Source organism: Copadichromis virginalis, unplaced genomic scaffold (genome assembly GCF_057382275.1).
Source record: "Copadichromis virginalis isolate Kocher_CV1m ecotype Utaka unplaced genomic scaffold, C_Virginalis_male_GT1.1 unmapped_scaffold_1, whole genome shotgun sequence".
In the NCBI taxonomy this organism is placed as follows: Eukaryota; Metazoa; Chordata; class Actinopteri; order Cichliformes; family Cichlidae; genus Copadichromis; species Copadichromis virginalis.
The window spans coordinates 9,985,214-10,009,757 of NW_028188589.1; the positions used below are offsets into that span (position 1 = coordinate 9,985,214).

At 40.9% G+C, this 24,544-nt stretch overlaps 2 long non-coding RNA genes across 2 annotated transcripts in view; one reads left to right on the forward strand and one right to left on the reverse strand.

The window, feature by feature from the left end:
* The window catches only part of LOC146679796 (uncharacterized), a 188,780-nt gene that overhangs the window by 70,541 nt on the left and 93,695 nt on the right, over positions 1-24,544 (forward strand). The window lies entirely within an intron of this gene.
* On the reverse strand, positions 18,499-21,962 carry LOC146679802 (uncharacterized). The gene is made up of 8 exons (XR_014918634.1): positions 21,676-21,962; positions 20,916-20,955; positions 20,724-20,770; positions 20,367-20,411; positions 19,769-19,798; positions 19,247-19,315; positions 18,966-19,040; positions 18,499-18,570 (listed from the first exon to the last, which is right to left on the reverse strand). It is a non-coding gene; the product is annotated as an uncharacterized LOC146679802 (long non-coding RNA).

Here is a 24,544-nt window from a genome sequence, read left to right on the forward strand (position 1 = left end):
CAGCAGAGTTGAGGTGTTGGAGGATTGGATGTTCCAAACACAGCTGCAGTCAGAGAAACAGATGCAGAGACAGACGAACATCATGTGCTGAAGATCAAACTCTGTACAGACACAGGAAACAGCAGCACCGACTGAGATGCTCTCAATGACCACGTTCCTATTAAACACAGTTAGCAAAAGAAAATGAAAAAGAGAGAAAAGCTTAAATAAATTGCTGATTCTTACAAATTTACTTTAATAAGCCCCACGCTCCCGTACCGGGGGCAAAAGACATGTGTGGTATCCACAGAAATCTCTGCTAAAGTCTGATAGAAAACATTTCTACAACCACCAAACACACGAAACAAGCAATGATTAAAAGAGTAGTTACATAAATGCCCAAAAGTCCATAAACAAACAAAACCATACAGACTTCATGTAACCGGCTAAAGAAAGGCTAGTTAGCTCCCAGAGCTATCACCGATTCCAAACACCAAGTTTCACCGCACTCCGACTAAAACTCACTGAAATAGTTCCAAAAGAAGACCACAAAAACACACTGCTAAGACAGATTTCCTCCTTTTTGCCAGTACCTGATAGCATCGTGATTATCAGCAGCTACCACGGCTGCATCAGAGCCACATCCATCAACAACTGCCATTATAGAGACTGAAAATGTGACGTCAGTCCAGGGTAAAAGCGCAAAGGATTCTGGGAACGAGTGGCAAGCGGTACTAGTGGAAGCAGGCTTTCACATGAAAACAGTCACACAGCGATAAAAAGACACACAAAGAATGGCAAGAAGCTGTTGTGTTATTGAGTGCAATAGTCGCATGACAGCCACAGGAAGCCGACGGATAAAGAGATCGGTTTTTATCGGATTGCGTCGTGGAAGAGAAATTGTTTAATCCATGTTTCCGAAGTAAAAAAGAGCTGACAGATGGCCTGGTTTACATCTGTAATGCCAAAAAAATCCACCAGAAGGCGCTGTGAATGTAAACAGTTGGCTCTTCTTATACCTCTCCCAAACAGGAAGTCAGAAACAAAAAAAAACATCCAACATATTTTCAGTGTTTTTGATTAAACTAAGATAAGAAGATATAATTTTTGATATATGATAGTGTTAGAGGACTTACTAAACAGATGTATGTCACCTGACAGCATTAAAAAAGTGAAATTAAATATTAAATTTTTTTTTTTAAAAAGTGGTCAGCCGAACAGTTGATTTGTCCCTTCATGGTGCTAATGCTAACATAACCTAAATGTTATTAATGTTGATTATTTGCTATAAAATCATTGTTTATCCATTGCTGTTGATAAATCAAATTAAGTGTTAATTTGATTAACATGATCCAGCTCTCCAAGACCACAGAATAAATGCTACACCCTAAGACCCCAATGACCAAAACCACAAGCAGTTGTGCTTGATTTGCACTGTTTTTTTTTTCTCTTTTTTTAAAAAAACAAAAATGATCTTGCACAGTAGCATTCAATCAGAAGTGGCCTGAATGTGAGTATTTTGTGCTGTAGCACATTTTTCACATTTGCAGATGAAAAAACGATTTTGTTGTTTGATATTATACTGTCCTTTGATGGAATGAAAACAGCAATGTTCACCGGCATGCTGCTAGAAATAAACTGTATCCAATGCCCTGGATAGGTTTTGTTATTCATTTAATTTTAATTCGGCACTTTATTTAATTTTTTTCAACTGTATTATCTAATGTACTTGTATTTGCATGACACTCAACCGTTTGGTACAGATCAATATTTTAAAAACTACAGGGTCTATTGAAAAAAATGATTGTGGTTATTACTCACCCAACTCAATAAGAAATGCAAAAAAGAAAATTCCATTGCTTTTTTTCTTGGTGAGGACCTCAAAGGGCTAAGAAACCTGGCCTTGATCACAACGTTTTAGCTAATTATAGGCCTATTTCCAAGCTGCCTTTAGTTTCCAAGGTTTTAGAGAAAATTGTTTTTAGTCAACTGAAAGATGACTAGATGATAACGGCATCGTTGAGGTTTTTCAGTCAGGTTTTAAAACCCTTCCTAGCAATGAATCTGCATTATTAAGGGTTTTTAATGACATCCTTCTGGCATGTGATTCTGGTAACCATGTTGTTCTTGTCTTGCTTGACCTAACTGCTGCTTTTGACACCGAAGACCACAATACTCTAATTCCTCAATTAAGTGATGTGATGGGTATTGGTGGCCAGTGTTGGGGAGTAACAGAATACATGTACCGCCGTTACGTATTTAAAATACAAAATATGAGTAACTGTATTCCGTTACAGTTACCGTTTAAAAAGGTGGTATTCAGAATACAGTTACTTTGTTGAAATAAATGGATTACATGACGGTACTTTCCTGTTTCATCTTGTCGCGGGTCAGGACTGTTTGGGTTTTGTTTGACAGCTACGTTCTGTTGTTCCAGGCGGCAGCGTTACGGTTGCCATGGTTACAGGGTGACGCTCTCTCTCTCTCTGCGCGTTTCCTGGGTGAGAGAGCGCCTTTTTGTTGTTGCTGTTGTTGTGCTAAGCTAACAGGCAGTATGCTACAGGTATAGCTCTAAAGAATGTAGCATCATGGGCAGTGTAGTCCGTGTTGCAGGGAGAATGGACCGTCATACCCGTTATGGGTCTGTGAGCGCGAGGAGGGAGAAAAAGGAAAAGTACGAGTTGTCATCGAGCAGAAACGGGAGCTGGAAGCATGTAAATACAATAATAACCACTTCAGCCAAGAAGAGAGCCTGATGAGCCCAGCTGTAAGTAAGCTATTAAGACTCGACTGTACACCGTGTTCGTGTTTTCCTCCGAAACAATAAGTTCCGTTGGAGCAGCCTTTCAACGCCTCTCTCTGTCTCTCACTAGCAAAGTTGACCCACACAACAAAGTAAAGCTAGTTTTCAGCTACGAGCCGACACGAACCCGACGTATTAGCCAGAGGTCCTTTACTACGGTTCGGAGCCGCGGACCTTCAGTAATAGTAATAAATCACAGCAATAGTACATTCATGTGTTAGGAGGTGGTGGGTAGGTGTATTGTTGTTGTTTGGGTTTTGTTTTCCTTTTTGGCATAGGTAGGCGAGGCGGGGCTTGATGGCATTCCGGCACACCTGCGGCACATCGGACGTCATCAGTGAGCGCTTTTATGGAGCCGAGTCACGGACGTCTGGTGTCGGAGTATTGTTGCTGTCACAAGTGGTAACGTGTTAGTGCAAGCTGAATCTGCTGATTCCACGCTGTGGAGCTGCATGTTTTACTTTTTGCCTGCTTCTCTTTTGTTTTAGCCTGTTCCGCTGCTTGCTCGCCTGCCTTGTTTTTGGTGTTGGCTACTGTGGATCCGCGATGGAGAGCTACGTTCCATCAGGCTGTGATCACTGCTGCAGCTGTAGTTTGTGTTTCAAGTAAGCTCTCCAACTCTCCCCGTCCACTTTTGTTTAACTTTCGGCTATCAACGGTACTCTGTTTTGTTCCTCGTTGTCAGGTAGCTCCGGTGCGTCATCTGCATACCTCGGCTTCGTCTCATCTCTTCGGTGTTACTCTCCTGGCACATTTTTATCTGTCACTGTATATAGCCACCTTCCTTGTAAATATTCCCTATTCTGGTATATAAACTTACATCACAACTATCCTGTGCCCGTGTGTGTTTCTGCCACTTAATCCATCCGTGTAAGATTACCTAACATCATGTAGTTGTAAACAGCATGATAATATGTTAAGTAATCCAAAGTATTCAGAATACGTTACTCTCATCGAATAACGTAATGGAATACGTTACAGAATACATTTTGGGGCATGTATTCTGTAATCTGTAATGGAATACATTTTAAAACTAACCTTCCCAACACTGTTGGTGGCACTGCACTCAATTGGTTAGGTTTATTTGTCAGAACTTTCTCTGTCAGCCTTCTCGGTTCCAAATCATCTTCTGCTCCTCTGTCATGCGGCGTCCCACAGGGTTCAATTTTAGGGCCACTGCTCGTTTTACTGTATTTATTGCCTCTGGGTTCCATCTTTAGAAGGCATGGGATCGCATTTCATTGTTATGCCGATGACTGCCAAATTCATTTGCCACTGAAGCAGAAGGGTGGCATCTGCATAAAACCCCTCATGACATGCCTAGATGACATTAAAGCTTGGTTGGCTCTAAACTTTTTAAATTTTAATAAAAAGAAAACAGAGTTGTTGGTGTTTGGACCCAGTGGTCCCTGTGAGTCCTCCTCTGTAGATTTGGGACCCCTGGAAGTTTATTTTAAACCTGTTGTTACTGATCTTGGTTTTAAGTTGGACGTGATTTGAAATTGGAGAACCAAATCAGAGCAGTGGTGAAGTCCAGTTTTCATCATTTAAGGCGACTGGCAAATCTTTTCTTTCAAAGCAGCACCTTGAAACAGTGATCCATGCTTTTATTTCTTCCCGCCTGGACTATAACGCACTTTATGTGGGGGTCAGTCAGTCATTGCTCTCACGTCTGCAGCTGGTTCAAAATGCGGCTGCACGACTCCTAACAGGAACTTGTAAAAGAGAGCATATAACCCCTGTGCTGGCCTCCCTGCACTGGCTGCCTGTGTCTTTTAGAGTTCATTTTAAAATTTGTGCCGTTTGTCTTTAAATGCTTTCACAGTCTTGCCCCGCTGTAGCTCTCTGAGCTTCTTCATCTCCACACACCGTGTCAGTCTCAGGTCAGCTGACCAGCTGTTCCTGGAGCTACCGAGATCCAGGAGGATTTTATTTTTTCTTTCTTTTATTTGGCTTTTATTTATACCTTATGTAATTTTATTGGGGGGGGGGGGGGTTGGATTTCACAAGGAAGTCAAACAAAATGCAGTAATTTGCAAAACATGCTGCTAAACACAGCAGTACTACAAATTATTCCACCTGCTGAAAAGTGGATCTAATGTGGGCGGACTCACACTTAGCAAATAAACCTGTGATGTGAGAATGTAATCAAACAGTTGATCAGAGGCAAAGTAATTTAAAGTTTATGATGCTATCGTCTAATGTTAGCTGACATGATGTTAGCTTGTAAACTTATGTTGTTGTCTGGGTCTCATGTCTGATCTGATGATAATAACTGTGACAACACAGAGATTAAATAAAGGACGTTGGTGGGACTTCTTATGTTAGAACTATAACTTCAGTTAAGGAGTGAGACGTAAGGTGACAAGGAGAATGAAGAGAATGAGAAAGAAGTAACTGGGAAGAGAAAATGAAAACACAAATTTGAAATGATCAAATTTGTGTTAACAGATGATGGTGATTTTAAAAATTCAAGTAATTTAAAGTTTTTATCCTATTTGTTGTTGTTTTTTTCATATTCTTCTATTTGCAAGAGGTTATTAATAAAACAGGTTCTCTTTCTGGTTTCTCTTTTTGGACGCACTCTCTACAGCTTATCACATCCAAAATGGCGGATGTCAAGTACAAAACCTCGACAGAAACAATCAGCAAGAATTTTAGCATCAGTCCAAAATAAAACTGTCCAACTACAGAGTTTTAAAATCCAACTAAACTATGAACAGAGATCTTTTACAAATAGGCTATTGATGAGATGACAGTGGTAACAAAAACGTACACATCCGCGCACACAGACAAAATGGCGGGAGAGCGTTTAACGGTCGACCTCATGAGTCCGTTACCGTGAACTATGGAGCGGCAGATTTGTGCTGGAACTGAGCTGCACACAGCTGATGTTAGCCAGGAAACATTACACACTGCTAACGTTACCTTCACACGGAGCTCCACACGGAGACGATCAGCGTCAGGCACAAACACCAAGTTCAGAAAAGAGGAACTTTGAGCAGGAAGGAAAGAGTCAGAGCGGCGTTTGAGGACACGTTTACAACCACGAACATCAGAATCTGTCTGTGCTGCATTCAAGTGCAAGTTGGAAACTCACTAATCTCTGTCATGTTGTCCAAAGATGATTTATTTCTGCTGGTTTTCCTGTTTGAAACACAAACATGTGTCAGCACTTTGTTGTTCTTCACCCTGCAGCATTTGAATATTTCAGGAGTAAACTGATCATAAATTCATGAAGTCATGACTGAAAGTGCAGACTGAGAGTGGATCACATGATGTTTGAGGTGTGTCATGTGACATGTTCAGTATTGTCACACATGTCTAGATTGTCCCTGATATCATAACTGCTCAAACACTGATGATTATATTTGAAGAATTATTCCTGATGGCAGCAAAGTTTGAATGGAGCTCTCTGTCTGTGCTGATTTGTCGCCCTCTGGAGGTCAAAGCACAAACTGCATGATGTCACTGTAACCACCACAGTGACAGGAAGTGATTTTAAATGATGAAATATGTCAGTGATGCTGATAGTGTGTTCATCACAGACGTTCAGGCTTCATGTTGACATGAATCAAAGTTAATGTCATTATGGACCAAGGACAGTACTCTGGGTCTCCTGCAGAACAACTCGAGCTGTGATACCTGAATGAAGAGCCTCTGCTGCTTTAAAGAAGGAGGCTCGAGGCAGAGGTGAGGTGCAGACCAACCAGCTTTTATTCAGCAACTTTAACAGAAGGATCAGAAAAATAAAACTATACAGCACAGTGATGCTGACTGAAGCCACAGCATTAAACTAAACAAGCATCTGATCATCTTTAACAACATCTAATAAATAATGACAACTATTTAATCCTGTATTTCCTACAATAAAGCCTGTTCAGATATTTGTTGCTGATGGAAATGTAAAAGGCTCCCAGGAACCAAAGGACAAAAACAGAGGCAACAGTCACAACTGCAAAGGATCCCCTAACACATAAACTGGTTCGAAGATATTTTCTAGCTCTGCAGAGGAGCTTGATTGCACGGACAGTAAAAAGTGGATTCAATAACAGCAGCGAGCGCTGAGTGATATAACGGTGCTGCGAGCAGCAGTGCAAAGGCTCACACAGAGACAGCAGCTACACTGTGTGTGGATGTGATCCACAGTCACAGCTGTGGGTTTCAGTCAGTGTGTCTCTAACTTCATGGTCACATTTCAAAGCTTATTGGAGCCAGAAGATGTTCAAGTAAAAGATTTATTGCTGTACTCGTCTACCAGGATAACAGGAGGTTCATAAAGCTGTGTAATACTTCAGCTTTCCATCATGGAGTAGTAGTTGTGTCCCTTTGTGTTTATTAGTGTGTTCACACGTCTACTTTAACTTCACTCTGTAATGAAAGGATTCAAATCACTGATAAATACATACATGCTGACTCTGAGTCTCAGTGAAGGAGGAAAGGATGGATGAAGGCAGCCTAGTGTGGGTCATGTGTGTCCAGCAGTCATCCAGGGCCTGGATCCATCTGTAACAGGAAGACAAAGTCCAGCCTGTAATCATCCTATCAGGCACAGCGTTTCCATCCAGCATCCTGACGACGCTAACAACCCGTCAAACGTCTCCTCTGGTCCACAGAAGTCACACTTCCTGTGTCATGTTTACCTTTTTAAGTGTGCTATTCAAGCCTGTGTGACCAACTCTGACTCTCCAGATTCCATCCTGGTCTCTGCTGCAGCTTCTTCTACACGACTGTTTTCTGTATAATAATATCTGCCTTTCCCGTCTCTGTCCCAGTGTGCCTGCCACTCGTCCTTCATCTTTACCTTCATTATACTCTTCACCTCACTTTCACTGTATTTTATAGTCAAACCTGCACGACTTCTTCTTGCTGCACCTTTTTAAACTTATCGTCCTGTTCATTGCATCAACACCGATATTCACAGGGAGCCATAAGAAATCCACTTCTATCCCTCTGTGTTTGATTCTATACAGTAAATGAAGTATATCAAAAACAATATGTTGCCTAGAGTCTGAAGACATATCACCTGTGCTCACTAGCACGCTGCTAGAGTCCCAGCAAACCACATACCTCCATATTAGTGCGTCCTCCACCCAGTTCAAGCCAGTAACATCACTACCAGCTCCCAGTATAAACTGCCACATCATCTGTAATTCTTTTACTCATCACCAAACTTATTTGTGGGAGAACAAATGCAGCAGCCGTTCTTTTATCTGACAGTGTTGACGCATCAGTAAATATCCTCACATGACCTGAGGACTTTCCCACTATATGAACCTGCTTTTAGTCGCCCCTCCTCCCTCGCCACAAGCTTCCTTTACAACATAACTTATAAAAAACAACTTTATTGACAATCAGCAATAACAATTACAGACAGTCTAGAAGAAGAATCACATGATCAAGGAGCAGAAGTTTATGGTTTTAATAGCTTTTACATTTTGGGAAAGTTTTAAAAACATTGTTTGGTTTTCTTTCTAAAGCGTTGAAAGGACGGCTTTGCATCAGAAAAGTAAGATCAGCAAATGAATCCATTAAAGTTCTTTTGCCTTGTTTGCAAAAGAAGCCAAACAACATTTGTGTTACAAAGAGAGACTTCAGAACAGATCAAAGATCACAAACATCAGGCACTGATGGAAACAGCCAAACACAGAAACAGAGGCACCAGCAGGTGAAGGAGGCCTGTTGTAGAAATGACTCTGAGTGCTCAGGTAGAAACGCATGAAGAACCAGTGCGTCTAATATTTGGAGACCAATCTGTGTTTGAGCGTCCTGGATGAAACACAGATCATGTTGCAGAGCGAGGACGTCGTCTTTCCTCCCGAGTGTGTAACTACAGGACGTGTGCAGAAGGTTTAATCGTCCTCCTGACAGTTACTGATGAACGAGTCCTTCAGGGAGGCTCCAGGATCACTGTGGCTTTTACCAGCTGCTGCTAAACTGAGAGGTGTTGCTGCTTCATGTGTGAAGATGTTTGCATGGCTTTAACAGTGCAGACGTTCCTCATGTGCACCCATTTCATATGTTTTATTGTGATGTTTAGTAACATCTGCTTCCCTCCTTCAGGCAGACGATAAAGTGAGCTCAGCCTTAAACATGTGGAGAGAACGTTTGACCGACAGTCCTGGGACGACTGCAGAACAATGGTTTGTTTTTAATGATAAAGTTTCATAATGGAAATAAATGCTGAGCCTGTTTCATGATGTTGGCCCTGCAGCATCAGGCAGGATTAATACTGTAACAAACGTGTGTCACAGTTATAATGACTTTAAATGAAGACTTGGGTTGGATGGAGATGTCAGCTGGATTTGTGCTGACTGTCACTTTAAATGTTTTCAGTTCAGCTTCTAAATCTACTTTTGTATAATGTTTGCTGAGTTTTGCACTTCATGACGCTTTTAAGAAGAGCCAATAAATCCTGACTTTACACAAAAATAAAGGTTTAATGTGTTTAGTGTGACAGTGGAGGAGAGCGCACATAATAAGAGTCATTAACAGAATGGTGACAATTATAATCTGTCTCATTTTAGGAGCAGCTCACAGGCACAACAGACTACAGAGCAATCAAAGCACCAGTTAAACGTCCATGTGACCGGCTTACAGCCAATGAACAATCAGTCCCCACTGTCCCCACCAACATCACTGTACTGGAAAGACTGTGCTGCCATGGTCAGAGATGAACTGGTACTAAAATGTAAGGCAGCTGATGTGTGTGGCCTTAGCAGCACAAATGCATCACGGCTGCAACGCTGCAGTGTGTTTAAACATTTGAACATTTCTGTGGCTTCAAACCAGCAGCTGCTCTGTACTCAGTCGTGTTTGTGTGTCTGTCAAAGTGATTGTTGTCTTTAAAAAGCCTTTTGTGTTGAGTTTTGTGAGCAGTGCCGAGCTTCTCTGTAGTCTAAGCTGAGTCGATATATTTGATTCCATGTTTGGTGTGATTTTCAAAGTCAGCAGCAGCAAACGCTGAACAAGCAAAGTTTGGGCCCATCAGAGACAGCAGTGGATCTGCTGACCTGTAGGTGTTGCAGGTGTTTGTGTGCAGCTGTGGGTCAGTCAGCTTTATTTCACTTATCCATGACAGAGCGCTGTTAGCTGTGAGTTAGCATCCACTGAGCTGTTTCATCTACTCTGTCACTGCCAGCAAGCAGAGCCCAGGGTTGGCTTCAGAAGCTGGACGTGGCCTTGCTCAAGGGCACTTTAGCAGCACGTTCCCAGCAGTAACAGAGGGATTCAAACTGGTGACCCTGGAGTAGGAATCACCCAGAAAAGTCACCTTATGCCAGAAGTTTTAGTGAGACGGGAACAACATTACAGCTCTGATGTCATTGACCTGTGCAGTGAGGACATATTGAACTGTGAGGACACAGCTTATAGGTTCAACACTGACCCTGGGTCAGCATGTGCAGGTGACATGGTGTTGGTGTCACCACTACAGACAGCTCAGGTTCAACTGGTTCTTCTTTGATTTGCTTCTATAGCACCAAGGTTGACACCAGTCTGGTCCAGTTAGCATCTGAATCCATAAACGTGTGAGCTCGTCCCACCAGAGGACGTCAGCATCATGGGGATAATGTCTACAGCAGGAAAACACAGGGACAGTTGGGTTTGCTGCACATCTGGAACACACAGTTAGCTCAGATATGTTCATGTCGCTAACACCAATACAGTGACTGAGTGCTCTATAGCAGCTAATGCTAACAACTGTAACACTGCTGTTTGTCATGGTTTTCAGACCAAATGATAACAAAACGTTGGGAAAAGTGAAATATTGGAACATGAAATCATAAATTATTACATTTAAACAACAATAATACAGCTAAATTTCCCCTGTTGGCTCATAAGCTGCTCACCTGGATGCTACATCAGTGCAGTCCTCTCTGAACATTAGATAATCAACACACACACACTTATTGTTGAGAGGCTGACTTCACTAAACTCACAGAAACTCTTAAGAAGCTCCTCAAATGATGACTTTGGAGTTTTGTGTTACTGTCAGTGTATAAAAGCTAGAAAAGGAAGAAAAGCAGGAGAAATGATCAAAGTGCTGCTGTGTGCAGGAAGAACTACAACATGTTAGTGAGAAACACAAACAGGGTGTGAAACACACTCCAGAGGAAACGCTGTGTGCAGGCTGTCTGTGACTTCCTGTATCTCTGCCACAGACTGGGACAGACACCAGTGAAACCAGTCACTGTGGTCATGTGCTTGTAGCCAGCAGCCTGTGATGTGAGGCTGCTTGAGTCAGTCGTCTGCTTCCACCATGTAAACCTTGGTGTCTCCTACATGCACAGATGTTTCCTGCAGACTGTGCTGCTCCAGCTGTCACACAGATGTTGAATCAGCAACATCTGTGTGACGTCCTCCCTGGTCCCACAGATAACAGGCTGCATACAAGAGGCTCACCTCTGCTACCTGCTGCTCCACTCCCCATCGCTGTTTTGGCCACGCCTCCCGTTGGTCAGCAGGTAAAGGTGAAGCCTGGGACATGGAAGCCTTTACAGCAGAGCTTCATGGGCCTGTCCAGCAGCAGGCTGAGGAGAGAAAGGTGACAGAGTTCGCTGTTACAAACAGTTTCTCAGCTTTGATCTAAAAGAGCTTCTTTCCTGTTAAAGCAGCTGAGAGTGAGCACATGTTCTCCCCCTGAGGTTCTCACGACAGAGGAAGAACTCACAGCTGAGGAGGACCAGGATCTCCATCCACTCACAGTCCCTGCAAACAAAACCACCATTTGAACTTTAACATTTGCTATGTGTGCACACAGTAAGTGATGGAGGATGAACTGGTCCTGTCTCTGTTGGTGGGCTCGTATACTGGCAGGAAGGAAGCTTCTCTGGGATTTCTCAGGCTTTTCCCCGCAGCACGCCGTGTGATAAATACTCACAAATACTCACAAACGTGTCGTTTCATGCGTCGGTCAAACACTCGACGCCCAGCTGGAAACACTTCAGGGAAGTTCATCTGCCCGAGATTCAGAAAAGTCACAGAAAATGTCAAATTGTTGTGATATAGATGTTTATCAAATCAAATCACTTTTGTTGTCACATCACATGTGCAGGTACACTGGTACAGCACATGTGGGTGAAATTCTTGTGTGCGAGCTGCACAAGCAACAGAGGTGTGCAGGACGATAGGATATGATCATGGTCACAGCGCAGCCCCAGTGATGTTAAACACAGAGGGTTCAAACCTGTCGTTGCTTCATCAGTGTGGACGTTTAAAGATGGATGTAACCATTTAATTATGGTTACATAATTAATTATGTAATTAATTATGCAATGGGAAACAATGGGAGGTCGGACCTCCATGCGCTCTCCGGACAAAGACGCCGTAAAAAATGTAATAAAGAACACCAAAAAAAAGTTTCTGTAGAGTTAACGGCTCTGCGTTTCCAACAGAGGGAGGGAAATCTGGAGGATGTTTATTTTAAAAACCCTTATACATCAGGTTCTTGTTCTCTGCAGCTTTCAGCAGAATTTCCTCACCAATGTGGTAGTAGTGCAATCTCAAGATGATGGGCCGAGGAAGATGACTTTGTTTGGGACGCTGGCGATTCGCTCTATGTGCTCGATCGATGAGTGGCTTCTCCTCGAGAGATAGCGCCTCCGCCAACAGGTGTGAACCAACTCAGTCATCTTGGGTCCCTCTGTGCCTTCTGGTATTCCTGCAGTTCTTAAATTATTCCTCCTGGAGTGCCTCAAGAGCTCCACATCTCTCATCTAACTTCTTTACCTCCGTAGACAAACGCTCCACAGTGGCCTGGAGAGTGGCGATGGTGTCAGAGTGGTTCGAGGCACAGTCCTGCAGTTCAGTCAAAGTGTTATCATGCCTGGCCACGTCGCTTTTTATGTCCGAAATTGAGGGCTGGATGCTCTGGTTCAAGGATGATATCTCGCCTCCTATGGTGGTAGAAATCTCTAATATGCAAGTGTCCAGTGCTAGTTAGTTAGTTCTAGTTCTAGTGGTTAGTGGGGCTTTATTTGATGATTCTAGTGTGTGTTACATTGTTGTCATATTGTTGAGTCGCAGAGCTGTACAGTGTTACAGTTTCTGTAGAGTCTGGTATAAGGAACTCAGATCCCTCTGTGAATAATGTTCACTGAAACTGATCTGTAGTTAATGAACTAGTCAGGATTTACACTAGAGAATGTTTCTGCCATTACATGGCCTGTATTTGTAGAGCGCTTTACTCGTCCCTGAGGACCCCAAAGTGCTTTTTTGCCCAAGGACACAACGACCGAGACTGTCCAAGCCGGGGCTCGAACCGGCAACCTTCCGATTACAAGACGAGCTGCCGACTCTTGAGCCACGATCGGCCCACATATTGTTGTCTTTTGTTGCAGACACCAAGTGTTGAGATCCTGTCTCAACCTCCTACATTCTTCCAGCAGGTTACACATTATTTTTTGTATTTGGAATCAAATATATGTGTCAGTTGGGCCTAGTGCAGGGGTCAGCAACCTTTAACACCCAAAGAGCCTTTTGGACCCGGTTTCCACGCAAAGGGTCAGGGTTCGGGAAAACACTGGGAGCTGCAAATACTTTGTGACATCTAAAATGAAGATAACACTGTGTATATTGTTTTTACCTTTATGCTTTGTGTGAACAACTACAGTGTGTTGCTTATGAAATCCATCAAGTGCTACAGAGAAAATTACATTTGATTTATGTAATGAACACATTTTGAGCTCTTAAAGAAATATAACAAAGGAAAGCTGAACTACAATGATCCATGTAGCAAACACAAACTGTTATATCGCCTTTGGGCTTTTGGAGCCTTGACCTGACTTTTAAAAAAAGCGCGTTCATGCAAACATCGTCGGGTCTGCCGTGATATGTTTACAACGGGACTTCTGCTCCTGAACCTCTGCGCACAGCGTCTGCAGGTCGGGGCTGTACGAAGTCACTTTATCTCTACAGGACTGTAAGCTGTCGTCTGTGAGGCGTGAGCGTGTTTGTTTGAACACAGTTCACGGTGGAGAACAGCTGCTGACATAATGTGGATCCCAAGATCCATAACTGGCCTACCTGGGGCTGAAAGTCTCCATAAATGCAGGCGTTTCGGCGGCTACACCGGCTTCCACGAGTGTGACGCTTATTTTGAGAAAATAATAGAATATAAATGTATTTTTATATTTCAATATCACAATAATCTTCCAATGTAGAACTACAAGTTAAAAAAGAAGTAACATAAATCAAATCCACTTCAGCTAAATACTTCTCATTTATTTCCATCTTACATGCTGTGACTGCAGCCATTCCCACATCTCTGTGAATGGGACTCATGGACATGGATCAGTGGTTGTTGATCAATGGTCCTGAGAATCTGCATAATTAAGATGAAGGAACGGAGCTCCCAGCCCATCGTTCCTGCAGCTGCTTTCAGTCTTTATGCAAATGTCCTGTTTGTAAGACTGAAACCTGCAGCTGAGACTGAAGACGTCACCTGATGATGACGACACGTTTCTCCCACAAAACGCTGCGTCCAGATGAACAGAAGCAACAGACTCACTTTCCTGGATGATTGAGATGCATCAAGACTTCATTGTGTGTTACTTCTCATTCAGCACAGACACATTATTCCTGTTAGGTCATGTCAGCTGTCACTCAGTACAAGCACAACTGTGAACAACACAAACTTCTCTTCAATGTGTCACAGAAACACTAAGTGTGAGAGCCTGTATGACACACAGGACAGACTGTAAGCTCTGCTGGCTGCACAGCACTTTGTAGCAGTTTTCCAACATGTCCTCCACCCGTGATGTCAGTGGTGGGACCCCAGTCACAGCACTCAGCACCACCTCCTTTAAATGGATTTTATAGCAGTTCCTCCCGTTACTCGGTGCAACGCTTCTTAAATGTGTTTTTGCAGGATAAAACACAGCAGGTGGTGTAGAGAGGACGTCAGCTGACGGAGCAGAGGGAGGCAGACTGTGGATAAATGACAGAGTGAGAGGAGAGCAACCATGACAGAAGCACAGGTGTGGCAGATAGAAGTGGCTTTATAGACACTTATTGTCAGTCCTCGTGCATGCTGTGGAAATAAGTGTCTGTGTCATGAGGTGACATGTGAGCTTATCTTTGGTCAATAAAGCTGAACGACCAGTTTTCACTTTGCTTGTTACGCTTGTTTAGTGACGTCTGGGTTTCTGTGGAGCCCGAATTTTGATGAGTTCTGGTGAAATCATCTGAGATCATCTGAGCATCGGTGAAGAGTCAGCAGAGAAAGTGTGGGACAGAAGTTTGCTTTGGACACATGGACTGAAATCAAAAAGTAACAAACAGGATTTCCAATGGACAGTATGGAGAAGTGAAAGTACACAAAGGCTGTGCTGGAACACGTGTGTTACACTTTTTGACAGCTGAGAACAAAACACAATATTTTGCATCATCTCTGCAGTGTCTCTTCTTTCCTCTGCTGTTGTGCTTTTAGCTCCAAACTGTTTCAAATGGTTTGTCAGCAAGCTGACCTCTGACCTCTGCAGTACTAACTCCTGACCCGTACAAAGAGCGGGCGTTTCTGACCTTTGACCTGCAGCTGTATGTCTCTCAGTCTCAGTTCTTCTCTCCGTCACTGATGGAGCAGGTGTAGTTGCTGCTGACAGTCAGTCGTTTGTTTTCTCAGAGTGAGGCTGAAGTCTGAACTGTTCAGAGCATCAGGTCTCATCAACGTGCGCTGCTGTAACGCCGCTTTGTCCTCGGAGATCACCAGGTATGAAACCTGAGTGCTGACAGAGCAGCATGTTCCCCCTCATTCACCTCCACCACCACAGCCAAGGCATGCTGGGAAACTGAGGACACACAGACGGAGAACTGAAGTGTCTGCTGTGTGTTCATCTCAGAGTCCTCACAGGTGACACATTAGCTCCAGAACACCAAGCCAGGTGTTTGAAGCCTGACAGGGATTCTTCCCATCCAGAGGGAGGATTTAGCTGCACAACAATGAACATTAGTGTGTAGTTTAGAAACACAGACTGTGCCTGCACTGCATCTAGTGAAGAAAAGTGTTACTGCGAGAGAACGAGGCTCCTTTAAAGCAGCTGATATTAAGGTTGAAAAATCAACAATAAGCTGATGTAATCAACGTTTCACAAAATGGTCAGCAGCTAAAATCTGGAGCCGTTCTTTGGTGGTAATTAACAGTTTGTTCTTGTTAGCTAATTATGTCATTAAAGGTAGCAGCAGAAGCCTTGTGTTGAAAGCCCATTCACTCACACATTCACACAGTATGTGTGTGTCTGTGTTACACTGTGGACATCCCTTCTGTTGGAGCGCCATCTTGTGGCAGGTTTAAGAAATGTTCTTCTTGTAAATCCAAACTGATGCACCTCCATAGCAGACTGTGGAGGCTTTCAGTGACATGAAGACTTGATTTATACTGTCATATTCTCCTGTTACACAAAGCACAGCACGCTGAACATGGATGAACTGAAACTCCCAGCATCTGACTGAGGAAAAGCACAAATCATTCTCACACTGACTCCTGCTTGATTTTAGATTTGCTTTCAAATCCTCACACTTTCATATGAAGCACTAAATGGGCTCCAGACTGTTTATCTCAGCTTCCTGTCAAACACACTGCTGCTCACACCGAGGCTCAGTTTACTCCTCCAGCCTGGCTTAACCTGCTGTCTGTTAAAAACAGTCCCACACTCCTCTGTTTAATCCTTCTGATCAGACTCTTTGATTTTGTATTGTTTTTACCTGAACTTGTGTTTTTGACATGGTTCTGTCTGTGAAATAAAGCTCACACACACACTGCTACAGTCCTTCATACACTTAGAAACGAAGCTGCTCCTTTCCTCAGTGCTGACACATAAAGAAGAGTTGCTTTTATATCCAACACGTCTCTGTTCCAGAAAACAGCTTCAGCAGCCTCTGAGTCTGAACTTGGAGTTGGTTATAAGCCACAGGCCTGTGTGCACAGCAATGAGGAAATATAATGCAGTAAGTGAAACATGGATGTGTGGAACAGATTATCCCAAAGGTTGATTCTGTTCATCTGGACGTTCTCAGTGAAACATTTGGTCTCTCGGTCAGGTGACTCCTTTAGTCTCAGCTGACTGCAGGTTTCCAAACCTTTGTCACTGGATCACTCACTTCATCTCCAACGTGTCCCTGACACAGACAGCTGGAGCCGTTACAGCAAAATCATTGATCATCGTTTTTAGAACATTAGCTGGTGTTGGTGGGCAGGCTAGCAGTGCTAATTGTTAGCACTAGTTCTGCTGCTCTCCCTTTGTCTCTGTTATTGTTGGTCTTTAGTGAACAATAGAAAGTGTCTTCATGAGACTGTTGCCTAATGTTCAAATGTAGATAACACCACCTGCACCAACCTGTTACACAGCACAACCCTCTGGTGTAGCTTTGCCCATACGGTAAAAAAATATATGTGCTAAAATACATTTTAAAAATATATTTATATATTTAAAATGTATTTTAGCACATATATTTTTTGGCCATTTTTTGTATATTTTGAAATATATTAATAAAATATATTTCAAAATACAATTTAAATGTATTTAAAATCATTCAAAAAAATATAAATTTAACCCTTCATATATTTCTAAGAAAACACATTCACATGTAACATCTGAAAGAAATCTTTATTTGATGTTTAAAACATACATATAGCATATCAATCAAGCAAGGAATATTCATTTTATAAGTTTATTCTCATTACATACTTAAACATTCTAAAAGAAACACACACACATATACATATATGTGTGTATATATATATATATATATATATATATATATATATATATATACACACATATACATATATGTGTGTATATATATATATATATATATAAAAAAAAAAAAAAAACACCCAGCACGCCCCTGCGGGCGGTTTATCCTTCAAGCTCGGGTCCTCTACCAGAGGCCTGGGAGCTTGAGGGTCCTGCGCAGTATCTTAGCTGTTCCCAGGACTGCGCTCTTCTGGACAGAGATCTCCGATGTTTTTCCCGGGATCTGCTGGAGCCACTCGCCTAGCTTGGGAGTCACCGCACCTAGTGCTCCGATTACCACGGGGACCACCGTTACCTTCACCCTCCACATCCTCTCGAGCTCTTCTCTGAGCCCTTGGTATTTCTCCAGCTTCTCGTGTTCCTTCTTCCTGATATTGCTGTCATTGGGAACCGCTACATCGATCACTACGGCCGTCTTCTTCTGTTTGTCTACCACCACTATGTCCGGTTGGTTAGCCACCACCATTTTGTCCGTCTGTATCTGGAAGTCCCACAGGATCTTAGCTCGGTCATTCTCCACCACCCTTGGGGGCATCTCCCATTTTGACCTCGGGACTTCTAGGTTATACTCGGCACAGATGTTCCTGTACACTATGCCGGCCACTTGGTTATGGCGTTCCATGTATGCCTTGCCTGCTAGCATCTTGCACCCTGCTGTTATGTGCTGGATTGTCTCTGGGGCATCTTTACACAGCCTATATATATATATATATATATATATATATATATATATATACACCTTATGCACCTTATTGTTGTCAATGTCTACGCATGGGACAGTGTGAAACGTAATTTCAATTCCTTTGTATGGCAAGTACATTTGAAGAAATTGACAAATAAAAGTATTCTATTCTATTCTATTCTATATATATATATATACACACATATACATATATGTGTGTATATATATATATATATATATATATATATATATATACATATATATATATACACACACAGTCTCAGTTCCCCCAGCTTTCACGGCAATCCTCAAAGCCCTTCTGGACACGCTGGGAAACCCCTTCCTTACCGCCACTGTAACAAACAAAAGTCACAGTTCTATTACTTTTATCAGAGTTAAAATAAAAATGTGATTTATGTTAGCTGGCTTCATTTAGCAAACAGATATTTCTGTTTATATAGATACAGATATTAATACAGATATATTTTACGCATAATTTACCTCTTTTTTTTTCCTAGATGGGAAGTCTATCCAGTTCACATTACAGTAATGCTAACACCCCTTTTGGTCGTCTCTCCTTACCTTCCAGCATTCATAAATCTGTTGACCTTCTTTGTCTGAGACCAACCACTACAATGCATCATCACCTATTTGTATTGGTAACTTACTTTACAACCTATTTTAATGGTTGCAAAGTAAGTTACTTGTGCTGTATGCAATTTTAGATACACAGAAAGTCTTCACTTACTATATATGGCTGTCATAGTGTCCTTATCAAGGGCAGTTCTTCACTCTGCGCCGATGTCCGTTTTGCTCTGTCCTCCTATAAAAAGCATGAACATTTGAGTGTTTGACTAGTTTTAGATTTCCAAAAATTTGATATTTGTACAACTAAACATTTGAACTACAATATATGCTATTGAGCGATACTTTTATGGGTAATTTTTGGTAAAGAAACTGGTGACAGAGTTGTAGGCTTTTTAAAGTACTATTACCTAACCATTTGAACTGACTTTCAAAGCTGATTACCTTTTAAATTGCTGTGGATCAAAACCTCCAGTGGGAAGGCGGCCATTAGAAGAACACGCACCATTGAACCTGAAAATAACAAAAACAAACAAAAAACAGAACAATATATAAGAGTCCGGTAGGGTAATAAATCTCTTCTGAAGCAATATAGTTATTTTGGGTGAAAAACAAAACATTCCTCTAAAATATATATACTGACATCAGCAATCAACATCATGATTGTAATTATTTCCTTTTTAGTACATCTACTGCTGTTTGCATGTGTCAAGCACTACGACTGTATCTATGCATATAAATTCACCATATATATCCAGCAAAAATGTTTTGTTATAGGAAAACAAACAAAGGCATTCAATCAGAGGTGAGAAATTAATTGGGAATATGAATTATAGGTGAACTATTCTTTACCTACTAGCAATCAAGCTTCTTTAACCAAGAAGCTTGAAATATTTGAATGTAAAATAAAATAAATAAATAAATAATAATAAAAATAACATGATGTAATTAAAATGCACAACTTACATTAAGGAAATCTGCATTTGTATCCACAGGCTAAAAGTAAAACAGTAAATGTGTTAGTGATAGTACAGGTATTTGTAAAAAAAAAAAAAGAGGCAGTAACTGTGACGCTTCTAGTGGGATGCTAAATGCAGAGATTTATATTTACAGTATAATACTGCATGTACGGGTAGCTGTGTTGTGAACTGTAACTGAATATTAGAGAATCTCAGAGAAATTAAATGTATTTATTTTTTTAATTTATCAATCATAAAACTGTGTGTTTTGAAGGCCTGTTACGATAACGACTTTTTGTTGGTCGGTATATTGCCCCATAAACAATTGCGACAAGTTATGTCATTGTCATTTTAAGACCATTTTATGTCTTTGAATGTATAATCATAATATAACACCATAATAATGCAAGATCTACACACTTTCAATTGACAAACCAACATCTAATTCTTAAAGTATTTAGATCATTGAAATTAGGAATCAAAATATTAGATACCTTAAAAACTTGAATAAATAGTAAGTTTTCTAACGAATAGAAAACAATGATATTTATTGTTATTGTTATTACACAGACACTGCATAAAAAACTACAACAACAAATACTTACTTTAGGAGGATGGGGGAGGGCAGCATGAGGTTGAGACTTTGACATCTGTAAGAAACAAATTCATGTATTACAAACAAGTCACTTAAAAATACATTAATGTGGCAGACTGTTCCCTGTTCAGATGCAGTGTATAAGTACAATCAGGGCTGTCACAACAATGGGGTGGGGCCAAGTGGCTGCAACCCTAGGTACAATGTGCAGGTATATATAATTACATATAATATATGTGAATAAAGCAAGAATCTGTTTAGGTTAGTCACTGTGCTGACTGATGCTTGCTAGGTTTATATGATTGCAAACTGCACAAAAACAACAACAGCAACAACATTAATGACAATGACAAACAAAATTACTTACATTTATGTAAATCTCACATTAGGAAGATCTGCATTCGATTTCATGGGCTGAAATAAATAGGCAGAAACATTACTGCTAAAAAAATAAAAAACAAAAACTCTAAAAAGCCTAAAAATGACTTAAAAAGCAAGGAAATGTGGAACATTGTAATTAGCGAACATTAATAAAGCATAACTGTTCTTTGTTTCTAACCTTGGTAAGTACTCTGTAGCCAGAAGGAGAGGTAGGATTTCTGTGAAAGCCAAATTAAATGTGAATAGGCTTTGATAGTTATTGAGAAGGCAGAATAATAAGAAAAGGCAAAAGTACGTCACAATATAATTAATTAAGTTACATATTTTGATTACCAAATTATGGAAGCGTGGAGCTGCCACCCAGGCAAAAGAAAAATAGAGCTGTATCACGTTATGACGTGAAATGTTTATTGTTCTAACATTATGCTTTTCATGTTTGTATAATACAGTGGTTCTTAACCTTGTTGGAGGTACCGAACCCCACCAGTTTCATATGCGCATTCATTGAACCCCTCTTTAGTGAAAAATAAAGTGTGTTTATTTTTTTTCAAATTAGACGTAGATATGTTTTTTACTGGTGCACAAAATGAGCCGTGCACGTCACAGCGGAGGCTCTGCCGAACCCCTGAGACCAACTCACCGAACCCCTAGGGTTCGATCGAACCCAGGTTAAGAACCACTGGTATAATATAATATCACATTATTATAATATACATAATTGTCACGTTCGCACAATATTGTACGGACGTGATAATTATGTACATTTTTCGTACAATGTTGTTCAAACATGTTGTTCAAACATGATAGTATATTGTTAGAACGATAAACTTTTCACGTTATAACGTGATATACTTATATTTCTCTTTTGCCTGGGTGGCAGCTCTACGCTTCCGTTCCAAATACACGAGAATAAAGTAATATTATATGGGAAAAGGCACCTGCTAGCTTGATGATGGAGGCTTCTTAGACTGGCCACCCGCCTTGGCTTCTTGTCGCCACTCCATGAAATAAAGGTCCGTTTCCTCCATGCCGGCTAATTATTCATCCTCATTAAAATCTCGTATATGTTCAGTTGGCAGAATTGAGAATTTTACATCTTCCAACCACTTAATTAACGCGAACATAATCGGCTTGTTTCTTCCCGTCTCCTGTATCCGGCCGTTCCTCTCGCTGTCAGATTTCGCGCCTCAGAGACGTCGTTATTTTTCAAAAAAAAAAAAAAAGAAGAAAGAAAGAAACAGTAACAACTACTAAAGAGAGTTTTTGCACGTTCATTGCACATTTGTGGGAATGTTTAAATATTTTATTTTTATTAATTACTTTTCATTATATCTTTATTTTTTAAACCACCGTGGCAATGCGCATGCGCATACACTCCTGCACGCAAAGGGCTTTGGAGTTGACGTAATGTCGCAATGCATTGTGGGAGCGCAGCACCATCTTGGCAGGTCACGAATCAAAACAAGTTTGCTACGAACCATTCTGAAACGTAGCTCAAAAGAAAATGACGGTATAGAGACAGATTCTGTCCAGATGCAAAGAGACGGTACTTGATTGTTGAAATGTGGACCCGTATGAAATATAGCCGTGGAGTAGAAACCCTGAAGACCAAACCGCTATTGACTTAGCATGATCTACTCTCATACCTTGTCTGTGGAGTCAGAGCATACACGGCGCACCAATTTCGCAATTATAAATCTCTGGAGGCGCACATCCAATTCACCAAGGACTGGGTACAAGATTTGGCTATTTTTAAGCCTCCACGTTGTGATTACGCCGTCATTCAAGCAAAGGTAAGTCAGCTTGAGTACTGCGAGTAAAATGCGTTTGATTCCCCCCAACATTCAAATTAGTGCTAGCAAAAATTCATTCGTGAGGGGGAAATTACAGTGAGAACATGTAGAGGCTCTGTTAGAGGGATAACATAGTGAGTTCAGTGCATTGATGTGACATTGTCCTGAAGGATTTAGTTATTCTTTATGGTTAAAGAAATTGCCCTAATTAATTCATATTTATTATAAATAATCCTAATTACACATCTTGCTTCCTTGTTTGTGTCCTGTGTCACTAAAAATACATTCTGTTTTAGTTTTATACATTGATTAATGACCTGCAGAATCTCCTTGTCATATTAGGTGTCCATAATTGTCACTTAAATTCGACTTTATGACTTTATGTTTTCTCCCTCTTGAAAGTGATTACATCCTTGCATTACATACTTTAGGTTCATTTTTTGCTGATAGGTTTCTAAAAAGAAACATGCAGATTTAGAATATAACATGCAGCGTTCTATAGATGGATACATAAAAACACTTTATTTGTTACATTTATGATAAATGGATTTGAAAGTAAATAAAACACATTTGTGTCGGCCTTGGCTCATAGTTCTTGTCTTTAAATGAACTTTGTCTGTGTGTGTTTCAGGTCCTGCACTCTTAAAAACTGAATTGCAGCATTGCAGCCACAGGTCATTGTGAGCATCACAGGGAAGGTTGAAGCCGCCCACTGCAGCTGTATGACTAGAGTCGTGGAGACTTGCAGCCATGTCACTGCTCTTCTGTTTAATGTAGAAGCAACAGTGAGGATCTGTGGCACAAGGACTGTTACAGATGAACCTGCATACTGGGTTTTGCTGGGTAATATGACCAAGATACAGCCAGAGGTTGGCCATAAGATAGACTTCTCCTCTTCAGCTGCCCAAAAAAAAGGTTCTTGATCAAAACATAAACAGACCATTCGTTGTGACAGGTAAAAGAAGCCATCCTCAAAAAAGAAAAGTTCCACCTGCTACTGTGGAGGAGTTGGATCAACTGATGGGACAATATTTTTCCAAGCATAGTTCTGTTCTGAATAACCCATAGTGTTTTAATTTAGGGGGCCATGTAAATACTTTGCATTTACTGAATATGTACTTACTAAATACCACTGTTCAAAAGTTGAATAAAGAAACAAAGAAATGTTTGCCTATTTTTAATTAAAAGCACTTTGTCGAACATCACATCAGTTACAATGTAGAAAAAATGTTATGTATAGTTTACAAATGACAAAATGTTCACATAAAATCATGACAGCATTTGTATAATATCACCCACTACTAGCATTCTGTAATTTACTGTCTCTTTTGAAAACTTATCACTTATCACATGGAGAAACCTTTGGAATGCAAGCATGCTGATCCACACAGGTGTACACACAGGTGTACACATGGGTATTCACAGACGCGGACTACAGCTTTCTTGGCTGCTGCCTCAAAGCACACTGTGCGCTGTCTATCCTGCGTGCTGCACAATATCGTTTATTATTTAGTAACTATTGATATCTACTGCTAGCTAGTTTATTGTGATGGTGCTTTTTTTTTCTATTATTATGTTGCTCTTTGCTGTTTGCTGTCTCCTCTGTTTTTTTTTTTTTTCTCCATACAGGTGACCCAGGAGTTTTTTTTTTGTTGTTTGTTTTTTTTTCTCTCTTCCCCCCTTCTCACCGTCTCTTCCCCCCTTTGGTTTTCTTTCTTTCTCTCCCTCTCTTTCTTTCATTCTTTCCCCCTGTCCTGTCCCACAGTTATGTCTGTCCCGTTTGCAACTGAAAATAAAATAAATTCATAATTATAATAAAGGTCAATCAAATGGACCAATATGGCAAGGCCATGATGATCCACTTGGTAAAATAAATCCGCTTGGCATCTTTCTTGGCCTCAAGACAACAATTCTGATGGGTATAGATCCAAACGGGACAAAAAAAAAAAAAATAATAAAGTAGTCTCAGAATAGTGAATTAAACCAACATTTATTGTTGATTTTATTTTTTAAC